The sequence below is a fragment of the Phasianus colchicus genome, chromosome 13 (genome assembly GCF_987193195.1).
Source record: "Phasianus colchicus chromosome 13, bPhaCol1.hap1.1, whole genome shotgun sequence".
Taxonomy (NCBI): domain Eukaryota; kingdom Metazoa; phylum Chordata; class Aves; order Galliformes; family Phasianidae; genus Phasianus; species Phasianus colchicus.
The window spans coordinates 19,454,317-19,470,802 of record NC_143448.1 but is presented as its reverse complement, the minus strand read 5'-3'; the positions used below and the strand labels follow the sequence as shown (position 1 = coordinate 19,470,802).

Below are 16,486 nucleotides of genomic sequence, written 5' to 3'. Positions count from 1 at the left end.
TTTGTGAAGAAAGAGGCATAAAAAAAAAACAAACAACACCCATGTCTTTATAGGCTAGGAAAAATGCATTTTAGCAAGGAGCTTTTTAAGAAGTCATTAAACTCATATCCATCACTTCCTGAACCTAATGTCTTTCTGCTTCTTCTCTAGTATCTTCAAAAAAAGAAAAACAACACAGAACCAGATCAATAGTATTTGACCTGTCACAGACTCATAATGAATTAAAACCTTGCATGTTTAATCCCTTGTTAGAAACATTCCCCCATGCCCTAGTGACAAAGAGCACGCAAAGCACAACACTGAGCGATAAAGCATGTTGAAAAGTTCACATAAACATTTTAAAATGTTTTAATGCAAATTGTATGGCAAAGCTCTGTTTTCCTGCACCACGCAATAGCAAATTAAAAGTGAGCATCCCGGGATTTCAGCATCTCCCAGCAGTACCACAGCATACTGCACACACATCCTTGCTTGGGAAGGCTTCAGCAGTCCCAGCTGAGCAGCCACCCCCCCGGCACCGAGCTCTGCAGGCACAGCACGACTCCCAGCACATCTCCCCACAGCAGCACAGACAGGACTGGTGGATCAGGAGGTGCTGGGTGTCACAGGGAGGAACTCAGCAGTGCCCAGCCCTAATTGTGGAGCAGAGCTCTTGAGGATACCCCTTTGGAATGCATTCCTTTTTTGGAATGGTAACACCAAAAAAGGAGCCCATTTTTTTTTTCCTCTAGATTTTCTGCTAGATTAATACTCATCTACACAAGACACCCAGTCTCAAATTATTTTATAAACATTAGGAGAAGAAAAAGAACACACTGATTGCACTGACTTAAACTTCCACTGGACAGAAGTACCCCGCGCCCTGCCCACCCTCCGCTCACTGACTGTACCACCGGTACAGGCCAACTCCACATTGAAGACCTTGAGTTCCAATACAATACAGCAAGCACAAAGAGATAAACAAGTGAGCCTTCTCCTCGGTATTTTTCCCTGCTTAGACTGGATTCACCACTAGGAAAAAGACAGTTATCCCCGCTCCCAGCAGTACTTAGATAAGCACACACAGAATGCCTACAGGCTACAGTTTTTCATTTTCCTCTTGGCCGATCTACAACTAAGCTGCCAAAATAAACAAACTTAGCCTTCTAGTCAGGCTCAAAATGAACCAGCAAACTGAATTTTTATGTCATAAAAGGAAGCAAAAAAATAAGCAGCAGCAGCTAAAATGCTTAAAATATCAACACTTTTTTTCAAGAAGAAGGAAAAATAAATGCGTGAAGACAAGTTATTAAGCAGTGCTTACAGATGGTAATTACTCAATCCTCAATGCATCTGACACAGTATTACAATTACAGACTTCTTTCTAAAATCACTGAAGAGAGAAAGTTTGGCCCTGTGACACCAGGGAACAAAAAAATACATTTTTTTAGGTCAGAAGAGGAAGAAGCGCATATTTCAGAAGCCACCTCATCCAACTCATTCTTTGCAGAGCACCAGCTTCAATTAGCAACACATTTTAGAGTAGCATTTCTGCTTCCATGCAGACAGGACAGCAGACACGGAGACCAAAATCCTTTGGTTGCAGGTGACCATTAAAAGATACCTGTGCTCTACTGCCCTGAGCCTCGGCTGGAAGAAAGCACACAATTCAAATATTTCTGTGTTTGTGGCCAACAGTAAGATAAAAGATGGGGGAAAACCTACACAATTTGCTCATTCTTGGCAATGAGAATCACGTACAGCTGCTGGATCTCAGAATACAGCAGTGAGCTCTTTTGCACATCTCTTGCAGCAGCTAAGTCCTGCCTCAGCTTACCAACACCTGCGGCATCCCACAAGCTGTGCACAACCAAGGAGCTTCCCAGGCAGCAGCTGCAGGGACCACCTTGCACCAGAAACCCAGGAGGAGAACCCTGATCTGCAGCCACAGCCTCAGTCCTGCAGAGGACTTCTCATCACTCTACTGCTATCACAGAACCACAGAACTGCAGGGGCTGGGAGCAATCTCTAGAGATAATCGAGTCCAACCCCCTGCTAAAGCAAGCTCCCAGGTGGGCTTTCTGTGCACATTCAGAGGCTAAGGGCATGGCATTTGGTTTCACACAAAGAACACGATCAGTGCTTGAGTTGCACAGCCTGGATAATTTTCCATTCAATCTCAGAGAGATTCTGGCTGAACCCTACTTCTGACATTTCCACAATTAGAGGTGTTTGACACTGCATACATAACAACATTCTTTTTACTTAGCATTTTTGTGTGCAATGAATAATCTCGACTAAAAATAATATTGATGTATAGATACAATGCACTACCAAACCCAAGATTTTTCTGCTATAGTATTTCATTTGAATATTGAGGTCATGTGGAGTATCTTTCTCTTTATATGGATAACTGAAGGCAAAGAGGAGTCTGTTGTGATAACATGCAAATAAGTATGGTGCATTCATACGAGACCAAACAGCAGAGTAATAAAAAGGAAGGAAAACTACACAGCAGGACAGATATTTCCAGCATTAATGTAGCATTTACACCTGCTGTGCAAACGCAAATTCTGTGTACATGAATTAACACTTGTTCTTATTTTTCTCACCTTTTTTATAGAGCAGAAGCCCTACGTGCATCTTTACTTAAACTGATATTAAGCAGCATTCTTAGCTGCAAAGATTATTTCTATTTCTATCCACATGTGGAAAATGTGGTTGTTACATACAGTTCCTGGGGGGCATTTTAAAAACTTGTGCCAAAAAATAAGAAATGTCAGTTTGCTTCTCATCCTTTCATCGTTACAATACCATAAAAAAAAAAAAAAAAAAAAAAAAAAAAAAAATCACATCCTCTAAATGCTCATCTAAACACAGGTAAAAAGGACTAAATCAATTTAATAATAGCTTGTCCATCTGCTGGTCCAGCAAAGCTCAACAAAGAGCTCCTGGACATTATGTAGGTGCAGACTGCTCTCTTATTTCTTATCTCAGCTTTTTGCATCAACGTTCTCTTAATGCTGATACTCCTAAAAGCAGTCCTGCACGTGCCATTGGTTCACACATTTATTTCCATAATTAGTCCTCTCACAATCTTTAACTAGTTTCTTGTAGGTAAAAATTTTAACATATACTTTTTTCATGATAGCCTGATATGTTTTAATGTCCAAATCGATACCACAAAAGCAGACTGTTCTGGAAAAAAACACCACCATAAAGGCAGAGTATTGCCAAGCTTACAACTATCACAGCAAACCTCAAAGAGATGACCGCACAACAGGTCGAAGGCTGACCCACTGCCCTCCTCTGCTTAATGTGTGCCACTCAGCAACAAAAGGAAGGCGTTCTGCACCCTGAAGGTCCCCTCAGGAAATGCATAACTAAGCTCTCTGTCCCCGAACGACAAAGGGAAACCAGTGCTCAGCCCGCTTCTCAGCCATACACTGCACTGGGATAGTCTCACACAGAAAATCAGAGAGCTGCAACCACACTGGCAGCGATTTTTGATGCATGAGGTGTATGGACTCAGACACAGCTGAGAACCTGCCAACGTTCACAAATGTTGTGATGTTTCAACGACACACCTTCTCCTTTAAGTCATGCTTTAGGGTGATATGTATGTGCCCAACCATGACATTACAGTTTTACAAAAGCATATCTTTCAGTTTTTGCCTTGAGGCATTCCTTGTTTCTTCTGACACACCTTCACAAACTATGATCGCCATCTTCTATTGTTCAGACTTATAACACAGCCATTACCCAAGTCTCGTTTCTCTTCCTCTTCCATCAAATCTAACTTGTTTCTTGTTCCTGACATCATTAGGACACAACTTTGCCTTTTCATCCAACTAGATGTCTTGACCACATCTTCATGCTATAGCTTCACAACTCCTACAACCTTCTTCTCTATAGATTTGATAAATGCAATCTCACTCAGGTTTTACCCATTTAAAAACAGCAACATAATCACCATCTTGACTCATTTATTTTAATGTAAGAAATCTATCTTCACAGCTCTGCCTATTGTTTACCGTCTTCATTATTAAAAAAAAAAAAGGATGCATCTTTATTTTCAAGCTGTTTCACCATTTACAGAGTTCGGAGTTAAAGCAGTGGGGCCTTCTGTTGCTACTGTTCCACTGTTGAAATCCTCACCTTAACTTCACCTAAACTGTTTGCCAACTCATTTCAAAGTGAATATTACCTTCTCATATCACACAGTTGTTACATAGAAGCATCTCAACAAACAGATGCTCGTTGCTCCCATGAAAAGAAGCCCTTCTCAGGATGCCTGTAACAAGCCCACAGCCGACACAGCCATTGCTCCTGGGCCTGCTGACAGCATCCCACCATCTCCCTTCTGTCCATCATCTCCACCTGCTGCCATGGGGGTGCCTGCAGGGCAGGGCACTGATGAGGAGCCACCAGCTGGGCAGCAGCTCTTCTTCTGCATCCCACAGCACAACCTGGCACTTCATCCTCACAGGTAATTTTTACCAAATTCAAGAGAGGCTCAGACACACTACAGTTCACTTGTTTACACTGCACGGTTTGCTATGAAGCATACGCAAATCACACTTCAATCAGCTCAATGAGTAGAATCCAAATGCTTTCAAATTTCTGGTATGCTGATAGTAGCAGTGATAGAGGAGACCTGATTACCTTTGTTCAGCTAATTAGAATGAAAAGAAACTTGCAATACTTCTTTGCCAGTGTGAGCATTAGTGAACATACAGTAAGGCAATACAGTACCACAAGAAACTTCCCTGACAGATAATTTTGTCTTTTTGAAGTCTGACACAAAGCAGGAATAATTAGGGTGATAAAGTCAAAGCAGCCCCAGTAAATTCAGCTAAATCTGGTATCAACACAGCTGGGATACTTATTTGCATGTTTAAATTACTCAAGTGACTAATCTTATAATTTCCTTTTCAATTGCTGAATGCCTCACTTTTAACATTAGCCCCCTGAGAAGCAGAGACACAGTGCATGGTGCTGGTAAAGTTTAAAACTTGTTATTTTAGAAGATTGTCATAATATTGCATACATTATCTCTTATTTAATAAAAAATTAATTGTGCGTATAATTTGATGTCAATAATTTGTTTTATATATATATATATATATATATATATATATATAGAATGCATTAATTTCTTTTTTTCTTTTTTCCCTGGAAAAATAAGTTACGTTCTTCAAAGTTTCTGTGAATAAATATTCTAATTATCAGAGCTCTAAATTTTGCAACATTTTGTCTGCAGTCTTCCTATCCAGGACAGCACCTATAACCACCAAATCATACCCTTTCACTGCTCTTGATGTGTCCTCAAACAGGGCCTCCTGTTCTTGTCACAGCAGATGCAGGACCTAGCTTTGTTAACAGAGTTCTGATGATGGCACCCATCCAATACAGAGACAAGAAACAACCACAGAAATACACAAGAATAAACAGCATTTAGCTGGCACATGGAAGGCAGCAGCTTCTAGAAGAAAGCCAGATTTCTGGAAACCATTATAAATAGTGATCACAGTAAAACAGGACTCATTTTCTGCAAAAGCTGACTCATTATGACCTTCTAAAATGTCAGAGTCCATGCACTATGCCAAAAAGCCAAGCTCACATTATCAGTATATTTCCTTACACCAGAGCAAGCATTCAGCAATAAGCAGCACTCAGTACACCACGCAGCTAACGCTGATTTGCTCGCTGCTCACAAATTAGGTGAGGACAGAGTCCTGGCAAGGGCACCATCAGTGTAGTCCTGTTTCTCTGAGGCCTCCACAGTACATGGGTTTCAGAAAAGAAGAGATCTGGTAGGTTTTACTAGTAACCTGGAGAGATCACTTTATCACTGCAAGTTTCATACGTTCACCTCCTTGCAGCAGTACCAAGTTTGCAACACTGACCCCAGCTTAGCATACCCTTCCATATACACAGATGCTATGTGTCAACTTTAATAACAGAAAGCAGATGGGCATGGAAAACATCTTTAAAAATATTTGGGGAAAAAAAGCCCAACATTTTGTGACATCACTGCCAATTACTGGCAAGGCAACCTCTCAACGGGTTTATTGGTGTGCCATCTGGTTTTCCATCTCCTGAGGGGAAACAGTGATCTTAGGAGCTTCCCAATGAAAGCAAAACTCACTCCCCAGGATCACAGGAATGACAAATTACTTATCTTCTGTAGAAATCAGAAGAAAATATTTTCTAATGTGTTCTGCTGACACGTTCTTTCTTTCCTGTTTTCTAACGTGATTCTCTGTGGATCTCATCAAAACCTCCAAAGAGAACAGAAAGATCACTGGTAACAGTTCTCAGTCCTTTCTCTCGTGTGCTCCACAGCAACCTGGAGACCTCATGCCCAGCTGCCCAAGCACTCAGTGCTACTGGTGGTGGTGCTTCACATTTGCAGGATGCACCTGGAGACCCCAGCAGGAACTCATGGCTTCTTTCCCCTTATCACACATAGTAGTGCTGCTCAGATAAGTTCTGCTCTGATAAATAAAGCAGCCACGGAGCTATAGCTTACACAAAACTAAAATGCTAGAACTAGTCTTCCGTAAGTTCTGCTCTGCTGTGATTGCACATTCTTTAATTTATTTATTTTACTTCCCCTAGTCAAATACAATAGCAAGAAGCCTGTTTCTGCTCAATTACTTGTTACCCTGTTCCTCTATGGCACAGTAGGTAGGGACTTACCTGAACATGACAGTGACATAACAACCCAGAGCCCTGGCTGTTTCGTGGTGCTGACACTCTTTCCCTTCAAACGCCAAACAGAAGCAGTGCCCAACTCCTCCACAAACCCTGAAAACAATTCCCGCTCCAATACATCCAAAAACATGTTGCATTATTTTATCAAAGGTTCCATCAGGAGTAATTCTTGCACCAAAGGAAGAATACCAGATGGCATATTTTTCCACTGCAAATAAAAAGCAATCTCTTTAAGTTCCAATAAATATACAGCTTCAAATGGGTGTTAAAACCATTAAAACACATACATAACTGACATTAGCTTTCTGCATTCAGAGCATAAAGGATTATTCTCTCTACACGAGAACAAAGCAGTTTGCACAGAACTATGCTGAGTTCCTCGTGCAAAGCTCAGTGACATGCGAACAGCCAGCACCTAACACTGCTTCTAAGAGAACTGCATTGAAATCTGCTGAGCCTATATGCAACCTTAATGTGACATACAGATGACCCTACTAAGCTTCTCTACCTTCTATAAATTACAATTAACTGTGTCATTTTAGTTAAGTTCCCAACTTGCTGTGGTATATTAGCATATTAGAATTAACACTGTGGGCTGCAATCACTTTACCTTAATAAACCGACTCACCAAGACAAATTTGATAAAATTATAGTACCCCCTTGTGGTGTTACCTTCATACCCCAGAAGAACAGTTCTTAATATTATATTCTAAAAAAAATATATATAAATAAAAAATCTTCTATCAAAAGCTCAGTGGATAACTAATTAACCTTTTCCAGAATCCAATAAGAGCAAAGGGAAATTAAAAGGACTATCACCAGAATCTGAGAACGGATGAGCTAGAACAACATTTTTTCCATGAGCCAAGAAAGTAATCTTTAATAAACCCTTGCGCATGTCACATCAACAAAGATAGCATGCAATGCTTTAATATGAAAAGAACATCTGAGTAATTGTCTCCATGATGCAGTAAGGGGTTTTTAGGTATTTTTAGGTATTTTTTTTTGTTTTGTTTTTGTCTTTTTTTTTTTATGAAAAGCAATCAGCTTATTGATTAGATAAACAATCTAAGGTGCTGCCATCCAGTGATTTTATGTCACCTTGTACAATGCTTTCCCTCACTACACTTGACTATGGCTTTTCATTGAAGAGCCCCCCTTCTGCAGAGCTCTTCAGTCTTCTGCCTGCTAATAACTATTACTCATACACACAAACTGATCACATTTTCATTCAATAGTCCTAAGAAAATAAAGTAAGTAATGACAGATTTTCAAAATGGGACAAAGGAAAAGTCCGTTTCATATTCTCTGTTCTTTCTGTTTTGATTCTGGAGAGATTACAATTTCATTCTTTCTTAAAAGCATTACATAAATCAGTCCTCTTTAAATATTCTCTGTTAAACACCTGCAGACTAGCACAGCCATACAGCCAATTAGGTTCATCTTTTGAGAAGAGCTCCTGGTACCCAAGGGCTCCCGTTGCCCATTCCGCACCAGTAATAAAAATGGCAGGCTAATTCCAAAACATTAAGCATAAAGATATCCCTTAGACTCCATATATTGTGATTTTTATTTTTTATTATTATTATTTTTTAATACTTTCACAAACAAAAACCCACACCTGTAAAAGCAGAGTTAGTGTGGGATGGATTTTGCTCCCCAGAGCTGGGACAGGCTGGCCCCCAGCAGTGAAGCTGGGTGCGTGCAGGCAGAGCAGAGCTGGGGGAGCAACGGAGAGGGGAACCCAAGGAGGCGGCGAGCAGTGGGACGGGGCAGCCAGGCTCAGTGCTTCAGCACGAGTTCTCATCCTGCTACAGACAGTGTGGGAAACAGGCACGTGTCCCTGTCATAGATGTTCCAGTGCAACATAATCAATGCAGCACAGCATCAAGAACAACAGTAAATTTGGTCTATAAAATGCAGGTCTGTGCTGTACAGGATTTACAACTGCCTTAAGTGTGGAAATAAAGTAAATACATTTTAAGTTCCTGTTAGTTATGGAAAAAGCTTTGAAAGACTGTAATGCAGTACCAATAAAGTTTCTGTAAATGCTATCCTAAAATGTGCTTTCTCTAAAAGAAAATAGTTGCCATCAGAGATTCATTTTTATTTGTTTCCATATTTTTCCCCCTCTCAGGCTTCCAGCAAAACAGCAGATTAAGTCTGTTCTTCAGAAACAGTGCATGTTCCTCTGATGCTCAAACTGTGACAGTAGGGCACTGGGACAACAGGGGAAGAAAAGTGTCCCGTTAAAAAGTGTTGATACCTCTAAAAAAGAGATGAACCAGCCCACCTGAACATGAAGGAGCACTTCATGCTTCTGCCGTCCTCGCTTGGCTAGCAAGGTGCTTCCCTAAGATTTTATTGTAGGAGAGTCTGCCGCTGAAATCAACTGCCTGAGTGCTTGGGCAGATAGGCCTTAAATTGGGTTTGAAGACTGACCTGAGGTAAAATAAGGAGGGATGTCTTCAGTGGAATCGCACATCACGGTTAGGGCAAAAGGCTCCTGACAGAACTATATCAAATCTGAGTAACTGAGTATTCAGGCCTGAAAGTTTTCTCATCAGCAGCCATTTTAAATGAAGTACCGTTTCATAACTGTCGTAGCCTTTAACAACCTCCTGATACAGCTCACAGAACCTCCTCAGAGCACAGCCCAGCAGGGCCCGTGGGGCACCCATAGGCACAGCTGCCCTCCGCAGCCCCGGCACGAAGGGGCCGGGGAGCTCCGGAGAGCCGCTGCAGCAGCACCGCCTGCAGGGAGACTGCTGGGTCGGCGTCCGAACCGAGCAGGACAGACGCGGCTGTTAATTGCCGGCTACTTTAATCTCATCGTCTACCAAGTGCAACACATCATCTTCCACTATGATGGACGTAAGCAAAAAAATTAATTACCTCCACACCTCGTGAGAAATGAAGCTTTATATAGACAAAATTGTATACATTTTTGGTATTTAATTACAGGTTAAGGGCAGAAAAAAAGAGGAAGCCTGAAGGAAATACGCTTCAAGATTTTATCTAGGCAAGAGAGGACCCTCTGCTTAACATACACAGCTATTACAAATTTTTTGAGCAAATCACACGGAACTGCACCTGCAGTACACGTTAATTCTTCCTTCTTACACAAGCCATGATGATAATATCCTGGCTTCAGAACGGACTGTTTTAATTCCACTTCAGCTCTCAATTCTGCCTCTCATTTTCCTACCGACTTCTAGAAATTCTATGGAAAGACATTGTTGTTAAACAGCAGCGAGTGTTATTCTCACAGCAGTGCACACTACTAATAATTCAGGTGGTGTCACGAAGGCTGTAAGCTCTTAGCTGAACGTATTCGAAAAATGAAGTTTGTTTTTTTTTTTCCTCTGAGATCTTTACTTAAGTCAGCATGGAACTCTTGTAAAAGGTAACTACCAATAAGTCACAACTACCCAAGGAACAGCCTTTTTATTTTACTTTTTTTTATTTGTTGCTCACCATGACAACATAATAAATGAGCCCTGAGAGACTAGAAGTGCATAACTATTTAAAATGTTCTATTTTATCTTTTATTGTATGCTTCCAGACATAACAGTCATGGATCTATTCTATTTTATTTATTTTTTTTTAAATCGCCTTCAGTTTCTCCAAGTAAAACACTCCATTTTCAACTGCAGCATACAATAATCAGAAATATACCTTCACCACTATTCTAAATGACAGTTTACAAAACTAGTCTTAATTTTGTGACTCATTAATAATTACTTGCTCCTGTAAAAGGAAACCAACTGGCCAACAGTTTCAACATCTGCTTTTTCAATTTTTGTTTGGAGTTCTGTTGGATGTCTCTGTATTCCTTCATACATGACTAATAGGAAAGATACAAGACTAATAGGAAACATAACTGCAACTTCACTTACGGTTGGTTTTGGTTAACAGATGGTCTTTAAACTATCCAACATAAAAGCATTCATTTTAGAAAAACTGATCCCAAAACTGCTTCATAAAATAAAAAGTATTTCAGTTTTTTTTTTTTTTTTCCAAAGCTTTAGGCTCTTTCAAGACACTACAACATAAAGAGGCCCCAGGGTTTAAAAAAAAAAGAACAAAAAAACCAACTATGAAACCTTATAATTTCCAACTTTAAATATCAGAGACTAAAAGCTTTACAATGCAGCAAGTATCAGAAGTAACATGCACAGCTATGCATGAAGGTGTGCCTCCTTGACAAAGCCTGTTCTTGCTAAGTTTCAAATACCAACATAAAATTACAGCAGATTCCTCTGCTACAGATTGCAAAGCCACCTTCTTCCATACGTTAGTACAGCACTTATGGTGGGGTCTTTGCCGTAATACAGCTGCTTCCTCCTGGATAAGGCACCACATTAAGTCAGCCACCAACAAACACTGACTTAACAGTAGCTTTCAGGGGCATATAAACTGGAGCAACATCATAACACAAGTGCTACTTCCACAGTATGTATCATAGAATACAGTGAAGACTTGTCCCACACCCACACTTGAAGACTTCACTTTGGATCACAGAATCATAGCATGGCTTGGGTCAGAAGGAATGTCAAGGACCATCAAGTTCCAAGCCCACAGGCAGGCCACCAACGTCCAGGCAGATATGCCTCCAGTCCTTCTGCTCAGGGTTTTCATTCAGGTAACATCATGTTAGAGAGCAATGCACAACTCTGGTATGAGATCATCCTGCTTACAGCATGCTTTTTCTTAAAAACCCTCTGTCTACAAAGGGAACCGAGAATAAAACCAAAAAAACAGCTATTGTCCAAAGTACCTTGCAAGCCCATCCATCACACCCTGTGTACCTGGGGACAAATGGGTTCTGCTGTACTACTGCAGCTGTATGGGCATCACAGTGGTGCTGGTAAATACAAACAAGGTTTAATGCTGCTGCCTTTTTTCAAACTCATTCTTTCATGTGTTCTGACAGCATCTCGACTGAAGCCAAAGCTTTAAACAAAACCTTACCTAGTTTTAAGCTAAGAATTAGGATTATATCACTCAAAGCTACATTAAAAAGTACTTTTTGCAAACCTGTTCTCCTACACTTGTTCTGAAGATTCCTGCACAAAAGTACCAGAAAGCTGAGCACAATTGGACTTGCTGCTTTCGCCAGTCAGCTGCCCAGCATCCAGCAGTGCTTCTCACATCTGGAAGAGACCAGAGGTGGCAGCACTTACATGGAACAGACAAAACCGGCTTTATTTATACATATACACAGTCAGACTGAGCCCTTGCTCGCACTTACTTTTGCAAGACATTCCTCCCACACAGCTATGTCTATTAATGAAGTACCCATACAAGTCATTGATTTTCTTTGTATAATCAAGAGCACTTCCCCCCCCCCCCCCCCCCCAATCTGCTTACATTAAAGAACAGCCTTCAAAAAGTCACCCAAGCAAGTTTAGAAACAGATGAAATAACAAAAACTTGCAAAGTAGCACTACACCTACAGAGCATGGCTCTTTATTGTAAGTAGACTACTTTTAATTCCTTTCTAATTGCAGTTTCACAAGCTTTGCAGAGGTATATGTTCACATCAGTTTAAAAAACAAAACAGAAAAACAACACTACGCTAAAAGGTGCTGTGAAAAAAAAATAAATACAAGAGTTTGCACTGGAAAAAGAGCTGGCAAATAAACCTAGGTTGACTTTCAGAAAATCTGTTTTTTTCCAGATGCATCATCAGCATCTGCATGTTAGCAATTTTTCATTTATAAACGGAGTATTAGAGGAACACAGCCAAACTACAAGCCAAAAAATCCAACACACATTTTTAAAAATAGGGAATGTGTCTTGGTTATAGAACAAAAGAACTCATTTTATCACTTGGCTTTACCGCTTGAGAAAATGGCTCCTGGTGTGCTGAGCGCCATGATAAATGTGCCCCCTCCAGATCTTTATTGCCCTTGTAAATCAAAGGACTGACAGCAGTTAATAAGAAAGCTTTTGAGTGGTTTTGAAGTTTTGCTTTGTACAAATAAAATCTCATATTAAAGAATTTGCTGGTCCTCAAGGTGTGGAAAAATGAGTATGACTAGAACTGTTCTGCATTTTTTTTTTTAACTATTTGTTTCCACAATTAAAAAAACACAACACATTCTTAGCAAAAGTAGCAGAATAAAGTACTGAAACTGCTGTATTGAAATACAAAAATCAGAGTCAGTGGTTTAGTTATTAAAAACATCTCTGGCATTTCTATACCCTCTGATTTCTGGACAGAACCACAAAAATTCTAAGTGCACAGTATCAAATCTGAAGGATTTTTCCCACAGATTTACGCTAGATGTCGACAATTCTTCTACAAGCATTTTAAATGTAGGAAGTGCCAATTCTACATGCAGAAGTAACTGGCCAAAATTCCACTGTGGTACTATTTGTGGAAGGATAGGATTATAATTGGATAACACACAGATATGGCCAAAAGGTCTTAAATTCACCAACAGCAAATACTGCGATATTTGCAGCTGGCCTAACCACAGTAAGCAGCGTGAGTATTCCTTCGAGATGTACTTCTGTAGATGCACAAGGAACCAAATAAATGACTACAACACAAATATTTAAAGATCAGATTGCAAAGAATTGTACAGATCAATTTACAATTACAGATTAAAAGTTTATTTTAAGACATTTGGCTCTAGAACGGACACTTGGAATAAGTAGTCATTGCTCCGATTTGGAGGTCTTCAGAAGCAAACTGATACTTATTTTGAAGTTTGGGTAAGCCCATGCTCCATGGCATCATGCTTTGAGCCTACAGCATCAGCATTTCGTTGAATTATAGCTTAACCAAAGCAAATTAGAACTAATAATATTGTGGCGGCTTTCTGTTTTCCTTCCGTGGCTCGCATTACCCGTTCCATTCCAGGCAGCATCATTCCTCCCAAAACACAACACAACCCGGTCATGGAAATCTTTGCAGGAAACTACAGTGATTTGGATAAAGCTAAGCTTATAAGGAAATAAATACTGCCTGTTTGAACCGGTAGCATAAAGACATTATGCAACAAACTACTGACGGGTCTAAAGAAAGCTTCACTTCTCTCACGTGGATTTTAAACACATTTTAAACAGCATCTCAATGAAAATACATTCTCATGGATGCACTGTTTTCCCCTCCTCCCCCATTCCTCAGCCTAGAGAGAACATCAGGATTTTCTTTACAACCAACCAAAGCCAGAATTAAAGGCACACATTAAGAAGCATCATTTAGGACGAGACTCCAAAGCATCAGGCACCAATACTTCCCAGCTGCAAGGATCCTTCGTAACCACAGTCCCAAGGACGTCCCTTACTACTGGCAGGCTCTGGAAAGCTACAGAGGAAAAGCAGCAGGTTGGGCAGAAGCGTCACTGCCTCCTGCACAGCTCACCCTCCTCCCTACAGCACAGCCTGACCTGCCCACACCCCCCAGCTGCACTCTTCCCTTTCTTTAGGTATGCAGAGAACCCTCTGCTTGGGGAAGGCTCAGCAACTAAACTCTCTTCCCAAGGAGAGGCTCCTGATGGACCAGCAGCAGCACCTGGTCCTTCTCAGACAAGATGGAAAAACACACAAAGCAGACAGCAAGTCAGGAGTGCGTGAGCTGTGGCACAGCCATCCAAGGCTTCACTCCTGGGCCTGATGAGCTGCGGTTAACTGCAGTATGCTGGTATTTTCATTTAAAGCACAGTAGAGTTTTTAACTCTCACAGCTGGAAAGAACACCTAGAAACACTAAGCAAATGTATTCTGTAAACACATGCCTTCCCCGGCCTGTATGTGGTCATCAGGCGCTTCTGTGATTCTATAGCAGTCATCTCCATTTATTTTTTCTCCTTACTGTTACAAATTCACACTGCCCTCTGGCACCAATCGCTGCAGGTGGAAAGGACCAGGAGAGAAATAAGGCCACTGCAAGTGCCCTCAGCCACATTACCAAGGTTTTGTTAAGACAGCATTAGTCAAATTAGAAAACAGCTGGCAAGCATGGACTCCATAAAGCTATGGCTGAGGGCTGCCCAGAGAACATACCAACACGCCCCAATGCCAACAGGCACCTATGCCCAAATGTGACACAGGGCATTTTACAGAATTAAAAAGCGCATTCTGAAGAAACACTTCATGGCTTAGAAAAGCCTGCAGAGATGTCCTTCTGTGTCACCAATAAGCACAAACCTGCACTTACAGAATGCCAACAACATCTCACAAACCACAAGGAAGAGAGTAAGAGCAAAAGGTGAGCTCCAAATGAAGTGAATTAAGAACTCTTTACCATTCAAGACTGTGAGATTTTCTGCCAATTAATTTTCTTTTGAAACATGGTCATAAGTGACAGTAACTTACATAAGCAGTGGTGGGATTGCTGCTGAAACACAGCATACACCCACCTCCACCAGCAGCACAAGGTTTCTCCGCCACTGACATTTCCCTCGAGATTCTTAAGGTCTTTATTACAGGAAGACCAGAGGTTCCTTTAACATTTCAAACATTGGTCTCACTTTTGAACTATTTTTTGACAATTTATTTTTTCTTAAACTTCTGAAAAGTAATATTTGAAAAGAAGGAAAAAGCCCAACAACAGCCAGTGCAATCGCACGTCCCATTCCAGGAGCCTCCCCTCGCCAGGCCAGCTGCCAGGCGCTCGCTTACAGCAGAGAACCCCTCCAAACTTTGAATTTCAGGTCAGCAATCATGAATCAAATCATAAATAAGCATTGATGTTTGCCACTCTACAGTTAAATTACATCAAGCATCGATGCAATCAACTCATTAGCTGTTTTTTATTGAGCACCAACATTCATTACGTACTTTTCAATTCTTTGGTTAAGCAACATATTGCCTGTGTTCCCAGCCTCCATCTACCATCTGATTAGCTCAATAATACTGATAATCTTCTCAAGTCAAAAGAGCCGGGAAGGGAAGTAACTGAAATCCCCATGAGCAGACTCGATTTAGTCTTTTGTGTATAACATCAATACGCTAAACTACCAGCAATGCAATCTGGCAAATGAAACTTCAGATTCGCTAAGTTAGAGAGTAATTCTAACAAAAAGTCACAGCAGGTCATTAAAACACCCCTTAATTGTCTCTAGATCGTACTCCGTTATCCTTCAACAACCTTCCTGGCATGCTGAGATTTTAAATCTCTTCTGACTGATGTAGGAATCAAGAACAGAATTGAAGTGCGATTGTCACATACAGTCTGAATGCCAAAGGTCAGAGCAGCTCACCAGTACGCAGGCCCACCGCTCCAAATTTTATATCTTTTCTGTCCCTCGGTTATTGCCTGACATGATTTAACAACTAATTCCTTATTTAACGATGTCAAAGGTTTTTAGGAAATTGACTGTATTTCACCAACGATATATTTCTTCTTGATTACAGAGCGGTTAAAATGATTTTAAACCAAGGCAGCAAAATAAAGCAGTAATAAAATCAATAGAAGGAATGTTTTAAGCACCTTTTATTAGGTAATGGCATTTAAAATATCCGTAGCTTGTAATAGCACTTAGGATATGCCCAAAAATCAATGAGCTAAATTACTTATTGAACTAGTTAATTTGAACAGCGAGTTTTATATGTATATTGATAAAACAAGCTACGGGAACGCCGGCTGCGCTGGAGTTCCGCGGTCAGAGCTCTCCCTCTGCTGGAAGAAACCTCCGCCAGCTCTGCCGGAGCTCCGCCCGAATCGCTAACTCAGCGCCGGGCGGCGCAACGCCGGGCAGCGCCACGAGAGGGCCGAGCTCGGGCTGCGCCCGGCGGGGAGCGGCGGCGGCGGAGCGCTCCGAGGTGCCGGG

The 16,486-nt window shown here is 41.0% G+C and overlaps 1 protein-coding gene across 4 annotated transcripts in view; it reads right to left on the bottom strand.

The window, feature by feature from the left end:
- Window positions 1-16,486, bottom strand: part of ZFHX3 (zinc finger homeobox 3) — a 512,524-nt gene that overhangs the window by 495,399 nt on the left and 639 nt on the right. The window contains exon 2 of one of the 4 annotated variants that reach the window (XM_090149525.1): window positions 11,740-11,855. The exons of the other annotated variants lie outside the window; for them this stretch is intronic. The gene's annotated coding sequence lies outside the window, so the exon portion shown is untranslated. The remainder of the gene's footprint in view (window positions 1-11,739; window positions 11,856-16,486) is intronic. 4 annotated transcript variants of the gene reach the window in all.